Source organism: Engraulis encrasicolus, chromosome 16 (genome assembly GCF_034702125.1).
Source record: "Engraulis encrasicolus isolate BLACKSEA-1 chromosome 16, IST_EnEncr_1.0, whole genome shotgun sequence".
Taxonomy (NCBI): domain Eukaryota; kingdom Metazoa; phylum Chordata; class Actinopteri; order Clupeiformes; family Engraulidae; genus Engraulis; species Engraulis encrasicolus.
The window spans coordinates 40782215-40790423 of NC_085872.1; the positions used below are offsets into that span (position 1 = coordinate 40782215).

General features: G+C 46.7%; 1 protein-coding gene across 2 annotated transcripts in view; it reads left to right on the forward strand.

Annotated features, from left to right (window-relative positions):
• grk4 (G protein-coupled receptor kinase 4) overlaps positions 1-8209 on the forward strand; it is a 58010-nt gene that overhangs the window by 19896 nt on the left and 29905 nt on the right. The gene's annotated exons all lie outside the window — the stretch shown is intronic.

Sequence of the window (8209 nt, forward strand, 5' to 3'; positions counted from 1 at the left end):
ACAGAAAAGGTTGGGAAACACTGGTCTAGGCTGCTGAGGGCTCCCTGTGTGTGCACACAGACATGTGTATGTGCAATGCGTTCGTGTGTGTGTGTGTGTGTGTATGTGTGTGCGTGTGTGTGTGTGTGTGTGTGTGTGTGTGTGTGTGTGCGTGTGTGCGCGTGTGCGCGTGTGTGCGCGCGTGCGCGCGTGCGTGCGTGCGTGCGCGCGCGTGTGGTATAGTTCTGTAGAAACTGCTTGAGATGTGATGTCTGTGAAGCTCAGCAATTTGGAAGGGTTTCACCTTCAGCTACTTTGATGAATAAACGTTCTCTTCGTTGCCACCATGTGCAGTGCAATTAATTGGTCAATTATTGCTGCCTTTGTCAGATGTCCCATCCATTTTTATGTGGTCGCCTGTGTCTTTTTCTGACTCACTCAAGACTAGTATCTTCACATATGTTCATATATTTCTTTCAGATAAGATGTACGCACTGGGATTTGTGTGTGTCCGCTGGAATATCATCTTTCATTTGTGTTTCTATTAGTCTAAATGGGTGTGTGAGTTTGTTTGTGTGCCAACTTGCACGTGCTCATGCCCCGCCCGTCCCTGTGTGTGTGTGTGTGTGTGTGTGTGTGTGTGTGTGTGTGTGTGTGTGTGTGTGTGTGTGTGTGTGTGTGTGTGTGTGTGTGTGTGTGTGTGTGTGTGTGTGTGTGTGTGTGTGTGTGTGTGTGTGTCCTCGCAGCTGTGGGGGGGTCTTTCAGTACACCACCGTGAGACAGATGTTGTTTTGCAGTCCGCTCCAAAATTGTCTCTGCACAAAAACAACCTCAGTCCTTCCACCTGCCTTTGCGAACACAAAAACTTTGACACACGCTTCCAGTCCTTGCCGCTGCCACTAGCGCCTACCACCAGCACGCTAAACAGCAACAATAACAAGAGGCAGCATCAAACAAGGAAATCCCTCAAAAGGTTACCCTTCAAAAGGTTCCCTCTCTTTAGTCAACCCCCCCCCCCCATCTTATCCACACACACACACACACACAGACACACAGACACACACACACGACACACACACACACACACGACACACACACACACACGACACACACACACACACGACACACACACACACACGACACACACACATACACGACACACACACACGACACACACACAGACACGACACACACACACACACACACGACACACACACACACACACACGACACACACGGATTCTCCATCTGCCATCCAGCCAGCCGCCCATGCATTGGGGTCCTAAGTGCATTTGCTGGAGATGGTGCCTTCCTGGAGGAAGGGCTGATTGCATTACTGCCATGGCAGACCAGCGGTCTCCTGTGGGCGCGTGCGGAGCGGACGGGACCCGAGCTTATTGATGCGCCTGTCAGCCAGCGCAGGATGTGCAGGTCCCTCCGCTGCACATTACTGTAAGCAGGCAGGCAAGCCAGATGGTGGTGGTGGTGGTGGGAGGGGGGTTGGTGGTGTGTGTGCGCGTGTGTGTGCGTGCGTGTGTGTGTGTGTGCGTGCGTGTGTGTGTGTGCGTGCGTGCGTGTGTGTGTGTGTGCGTGTGCGTGCGTGTGTGCGTGTGTGCGTGTGTGTGTGTGTGTTGGGGGGGGACGCGTCACTTACGTCTCCCTGAGCCTCCTCATTGAACCGCCGGAGGATGCATGAATCACCCAGCCAGCCTTTGGCACAGTGCACAATGCAATGGCTCATGCTGTAAAGGCACAGGTGACTACCAGTGTGTCTCCGCTGCACTGTCGTCTGATGTTACCCTTTACTTTTTCTATAATCATGTAGAGTGTTTCTCTTTTTATTCGTTTTTTTGCACAGCACTAAACTTGTGTTACCAGGTGGAGCATAAGCTGCCCCCATCACTAGTCGATGATATCTTGGAATGTGAATGGAGATTCCTTACGCTAGGGACACATAGAGTGCGTCTTAATATGGGACCTTGCCTCCTCCACTTGCGCTTGTCTCCTCGGCCCGCCTCCTGGCCCCTCCTCCGTGGAGAAAACGATAAAGTTTCCCAGCTGTCAGCCTAGCCACAACAACTTTTGATGGACTGTTTTTCATTCACCATCCCAATTGCAAACGAGAAAAAGACTCTACAATTGAGCTTTTGCAAGATATTGAAATATAATGCTGTTGTCAGTGATGTCATCATGACGAGAAGCGAGTGGAGGAGGCAAGGTCTCATATTAAGATGCACTCATAGACGCGAATTTGGCCAACCGAAGCGAACTTCGCCATGAATTCCTATGAGGGGGAGCGAAAGTAAGCGAACAGGAGCAAAGCGTAGCAAAATTATTCAACCAAGTTGAATTTTATGCAAATGAGAAATGCAAATTTTGCCTGCGGCGGCCAATCAAATCAACAACATAGCTATTGTCTTCCATTTGATTCGCCGCGACGACCTGATGATGCTAGAGCTGTCAGAATGGAACAAGGAATTTCGCCTCTCTTCGCTTTGCTCATTTCACCTGTATGTGTGCCTAGCGTTAGAACACCACACTTGGTCATATCACTATTGTTATTGTAACACCTGGTTGTGGCATATTGTATATTTAGGGTCTTTGGAGGAGTGCAGATGAATATCCTGGTGCGTGCGTGCGTGCGTGCGTGCGTGCGTACGTGCGAGTGAGAATTTGTGTGCGTGTGTACACTGTTGCTCACCATGTATGGTTTCCTGTGGTTTTGCAGTGCACTAGCTGTTGGCTCATTTTAAAAATATCTCTTTGAAGTGGCAATGGGAGGCGTTTGTTAATATGCTGCATTGAACTGTGGACAACAGAAGTAGGACTTGAACCATGACACCACACCATTTCCAAAGCACCTGTTTTCACAATATGAAGCAAACCTGGAACAAAAATGGATGAAAAATGCACCGGTGTTATCGAAAGAGATGATGTGAAGAAGAGTCTGTCAACAGACCGTATAAGCCGTTTAATTTTTGCAGATTAATTAATTTCACAGCCAGATTGTGTCAGCTTGTTACTGAGGTAGTGGATGCAATATGTACGCACGCAGCAATCCCAAGACTCCAGTCCCCCCCACACAGACAGTGTGGATGAGTTTACAGTGTGGTTAATCTCAAGGTGCACAGTGTAGATTGTACTATGTATTAGTAATCTTAGCATTCAATTTGATGCATTCACAGTCCAATCAAGAACATCCAGAAATGAAAATATTGCTTGTCTTTGATGACCATTCACAAGCACCATATGCAGGCATATCTATCATGCTCTGACTCAGTTACACAGTCATGCCCATCAACTCTCCTGCCTAGCAAGGGGAGTTTGGACGAGTTTGTCCAACATTTATCATGTCCTGTTTATATTGTGTGTGCATGTGCGTGTGTGTGACGAAGGCAGACGGTGAGAGAGAGAGGGGAGAGGGAGGCAGAGTCAGAGCTGTGTTATTCCTCGGAAAGCATTGGAAAGAGATTTGGTTCGCTGTTGTATGTCAGATCCCTGTCTCCCCTTGTCGCCCTTCCTCTGCTAGTTATTTCAACGCGGCATCCCTCTTCATATTTTCTCAGTCCATTTCCCCCCCCCCCAACCCCCGCCATCCCCACCCACCCCAAAACAAGCACAACACACATGCAGTGCTGTCTTTGAGGTTTCGGGCCTGTTGTTGCATGAAAGCAGAAGGGGGGGGGGACTGACCGGCTCACTGACTCAAGTGTTTGCAAGCCGAAGATGATGATGGAATGCTGCACTTAAGCATCACATTGCAATGAATTGGGTGCAGGGAGAGAGAGGAGCCAAGTTGAGGTCATTGACCCCGAGGCCTGTCCTCTCCTCTCCTCTCCTCTCCTCAACTCCCCTCCGCTCTGCTCTCTGCAGTGACCGTTGGCCTATCAGACGCTAGGTCCCTCTGCAAAAAAGCCTCATTCAACAGCACTGCTGAATTGAAGCCAGATGGCACAAAGGCAGGGCCAATGCTGCCCATTCGGCAGCACTGCTCAGCAGATGGTGCCGCAGCCTTTAAAAGTGTTTTATGTAAATATTTGTCTTGTTTTTATGAAGTTTGAACAAGACCAGGTACCTGGATGAGGTTCTTGGGTATCGACCCTGTGTTTTTCTCTCACCTCAATCTGAGGTTGACGCGTCAGTTTTGCGGCCTTAACTAAATCCTGCTGACCATACCCCCCACCATCCTTGTGACAGAAATGCCACAAATTATGCATAGGGTCAGTGCTGCTTAGTGACCACCAAGTGATATGCAGGATGGATATGGTTCCAAACGCGACAGCCCTGCAATGGTAAACAAAACCAGGCGAATATCTGCATAGTTACATCCCGGGCTAATAGGGGGTTCTTTGTACAGGCACCGATTCCTGACAATAACCTGCATGGTAACTATGTATTAGAAGACGGAAGTTAGAGAGACAGGTATTTTTAACAACACTTGGTGTAATTGCACCTTGTACGTAGCACAGGAATGGCCTGATGTAGCTAACTGTACAGCATATTGTTTCCTGATGTCAACATACTATTAGGGTTGGGATATCGCTATCGGTGTATCGTTATCAGGTTCAGATATCAATATAAGTCAGAGATCGGATCAGATCGGAGTTATCCCATAGTTCAATGCTGACATTGAGCCAGGTTTAATGTTCATCTGAGATCATAACACTTGCAGTAGTTTTCAGGATGAGATTGTTACTTTCTTTCTTGTTACTTTTTACTTATAAATTGGTTCCTGTTCTTCTGACTTCCTTCTCTGACCAAATAAGAGTCAAACTTGGGTCAATCTCAAGTTGAAACCAATGCATATACTGTATGTGGTTTTGGTATACTATGTATTTGCTATGCGAATAGCTATCTATGCAACATGCTTGCAATATACATGGGCTTAAATCGGTTGTTACAGGATTCACCTCGACAATATAGTGTTCTTGTTTTGGTTCATTTCAAGTGAAATCAGACACTTTATTTAATAAAGTTGTTTAATAGAGTTTAATAAAACTTAATATGCCTTTTTAGTGGCCAGGTAGAACCCCAGAACTGCATTTGCATGTATCTGGCAATAATATTAAGGGAGAAATTGAGTTTGGAGAGTAGCCCACCACGTGTAAGGTGGGGTACTCTTCTCTAACACTACACTGTTACTACTTTATTCTTCACCATCGCAGGATAGGGTGAATTTTCCAGTTTCTAACTCCCCAAAAACAAAGCAGAGAGACTTGAGAAAAATTAAGGTCTGCACTATCCAAGTCCAGGCCCTTGATTTCACGTGAAATGATCCTTTTGTCATCTGAACAGACTTTGAATGACTTGTGAGCCATATCTAACGGAGGCGATGCGTTGACTAGGAGGGGGCGAGTTTGCGGCACCGAGGGGGACAGACTGCGTGGGAACACTTCGGTTGCACATACCACTAAAAAAAAATCTTTCTCGTGTCAAAGCACAGCATTCTTTGCAACCTTTAGTGTTTTTTTTTCCACAATATTAGCGTTTGCTATCTGTGTGTAGTAAGCAGGGCTCTAAATTAACACACGCCAACCCGCCAAACACGGGTGAAAAATAGTTTTGGCTAGTAGAAAAAAATACCTACCCGCCTATTTGGCTAGTGGCGCCCGAGTACGGTAAAGTATGAACGGTAAACCGCTGCTATGACAAACGTTAGACGGCGAGATTTCCTACATTACCCATGGACACTTGCGTCACGACGTAGCCTCCCACCGTGGGCTTTCCAGTGCAGCGAGCGGCAACTCCATGCCGTTGCGCGCGCCAGGATTGAAAACATTTCAGATGACCAGCCTTCTGTCAGCTACGCTCACACTATTCTGACAGGCAGCTCTCCTCCTATGCTCCCGTCGCTTTCGCTACAACCTTTTTAACGTCACTAGTACTGCTACTGCTACTAGCATGAACCTTGCTGTAACAGGCTGCCTTTTTGAAGCTGCGAGGGCCTGACCGTTTCAATAACAGGACTAACGCAGATTATGCATAGAGCTACTTCTGTTCTGTATGTTTTGTGCGAGTGATGAGAATGTGGCGGGGGTTAGAGCAAGGTTCTCTGTATTGGTGAATGCCAGTAGTAATTGTAACAGTAATAGTAGTGACGTTAAAAAAGTGGTTGTGGAACGAAATTGCGACAAGGGCAAAGGAGGAGAGCTGACTGTCAGAGTAGTGTGAGCGTAGCTGTCAGTTGTCTTCTGAAATGTTCCGAGTCCTTGCGCGCGCAACTAAGTTGGAAAGCCCACGCCATCGGAAAGAAAAAGAATAACAAAAAAGCAACTAACGACGAAGCTATGGAAGTAACAAATGAAGCGAAGATTCCCGTGATATTATTTACTTTTAGTTAAACATAGGCTTCTTGTCATTTTGTTGCGCATGGTAGAGAAGAGCTCCTCCTCTCTCCTCTCCTTTTCCTCTCATCTCTGCTCCTTCCTTAGGGTGTGCGTATGTGAGGTTTTGTAGTGTTTGGCTGTGTTTGGTTACTGTATGTTAAGGTCTGTTATGTGAGTGGCTTGAGATGTGATTCACTGTTTTCAGAGGAATTGAATAAAAACTAATGAAATTGATCAGGCCTAAGTAATGAAAGTAAAAAATAATGCAGAAGTTAAAAAATAATGAAAAATAGCCTATAATATGCTTATTACATAGGCATAGTATGCAGGCCTATAGTGTAGGCCTATCTGTGTTGTAGACATAGTTGAACAAAATGGCCATAATTTAAAAAAATAATTAGCCTAAAGCATAGTTTATTTTGGCGAGATAAAAAAAAAAATGGCTAGTTGAACTTCTGTTTGGCTGGTAAGAAAAAATGTCCACTAGCCAAATTGGCTGGTGGTGGAAAAAGTTAATTTAGAGCCCTGGTAGTAAGTATGGAGTTGCTGTGGGCAGGGAGCAGTGAGTAGTGTCCCTGGCGGTCATGGGTCAGGTTACCGAGAGGCATCTCGGCTTACTCCAGCGCTGATGTCAGCCAGAAGCTACATGTAGAGCTCGAAAGTCCCGCCCCTTAGTTCCGCGTTTCACGGGACCTAAGCTGACCATCTAACAACGTGGTAGCGAGTAAATATCTTCTGATCTCAGTCATGATATGCGCTGGGCTACAAATATGCTGTTTAAGATGATATATAAAGATTATTCATGGAGAAGTATCAATGTTTTGTTCCATGACCGTCGGCATGAAAAATGTGAAGAAACACAGCTTTCTAAAAATGTGGGGGTTCGTACGAAAAATTAAGCAAAAATATCAGAAACAACATATATGGAGCTCGTGGCACAACTCGAAGGGGATCGAAATGCCATTTTAATACCGCCATTGGATTACATGCTACGATTTTCGGCTAAAAACGCCGTTGAGGTCCCATGAAATCGGGGTAAGTGACGTCACTTTCGAGCTCTATAGCTACAGTGGCCGACAAGTGGGCAGCTGGAGTAGAGCCTGGCCCCGCCTAATGACATTGTCTGCCGGTCCGAATGTAAACCATTTGAATCCCATTTCCCTCATAAGAGACGGGAGACCCAGGATGTGCTCCATCACTAGCTGATAGCATCTCGAGTTGTGAACACACGCAGGCACACGCACGCATGCACGCACGCACGCACGCACGCACGCACACACACACGCGCACACACTCTCTTTCTCTCTCTCTCGCTCTTGCTCTCTCTATCTCTCGCTCTCTCTCTCTCTCTCTCTCTCTCTCTCTCTCTCTCTCTCTCTCTCTCTCTCTCTCTCTCTCTCTCTCTCTCTCACACACTCACACACACACACACACACACACACACACACACACACACACACACACACACACACACACACACACACCGATCTCTTTCATACGCATGCACTGTAGTAGCAGGAGAGATGGTTCTCACCCCTATTACGAGCTAACTGGATGTTGTGGTAGTGGTGCAGGGGGTTTAGAGGTTCCGGCTCGGATATTCTGTTCTCCGGTGCTATCTGCAGAGTAATCAGAGTTGGCCAGATGAAGTGTGTTCCCCCCCCAGCCCTGTGTTATTCTTGTATTAGCTGGGTGAATATGTGGCACTTCAAAAACAAAGCAGGGAAAATATGCTGACACATAGAGTAAGTGTTTGACTTCATGGTAGAGGTTCCCATGCATCGTTCCCATATGTATCAGTTTCAACACACACACACACACACACACACACACACTCACACTCACACACACACACACACACACACACACACACACACACACACACACACACACACACACACTCAC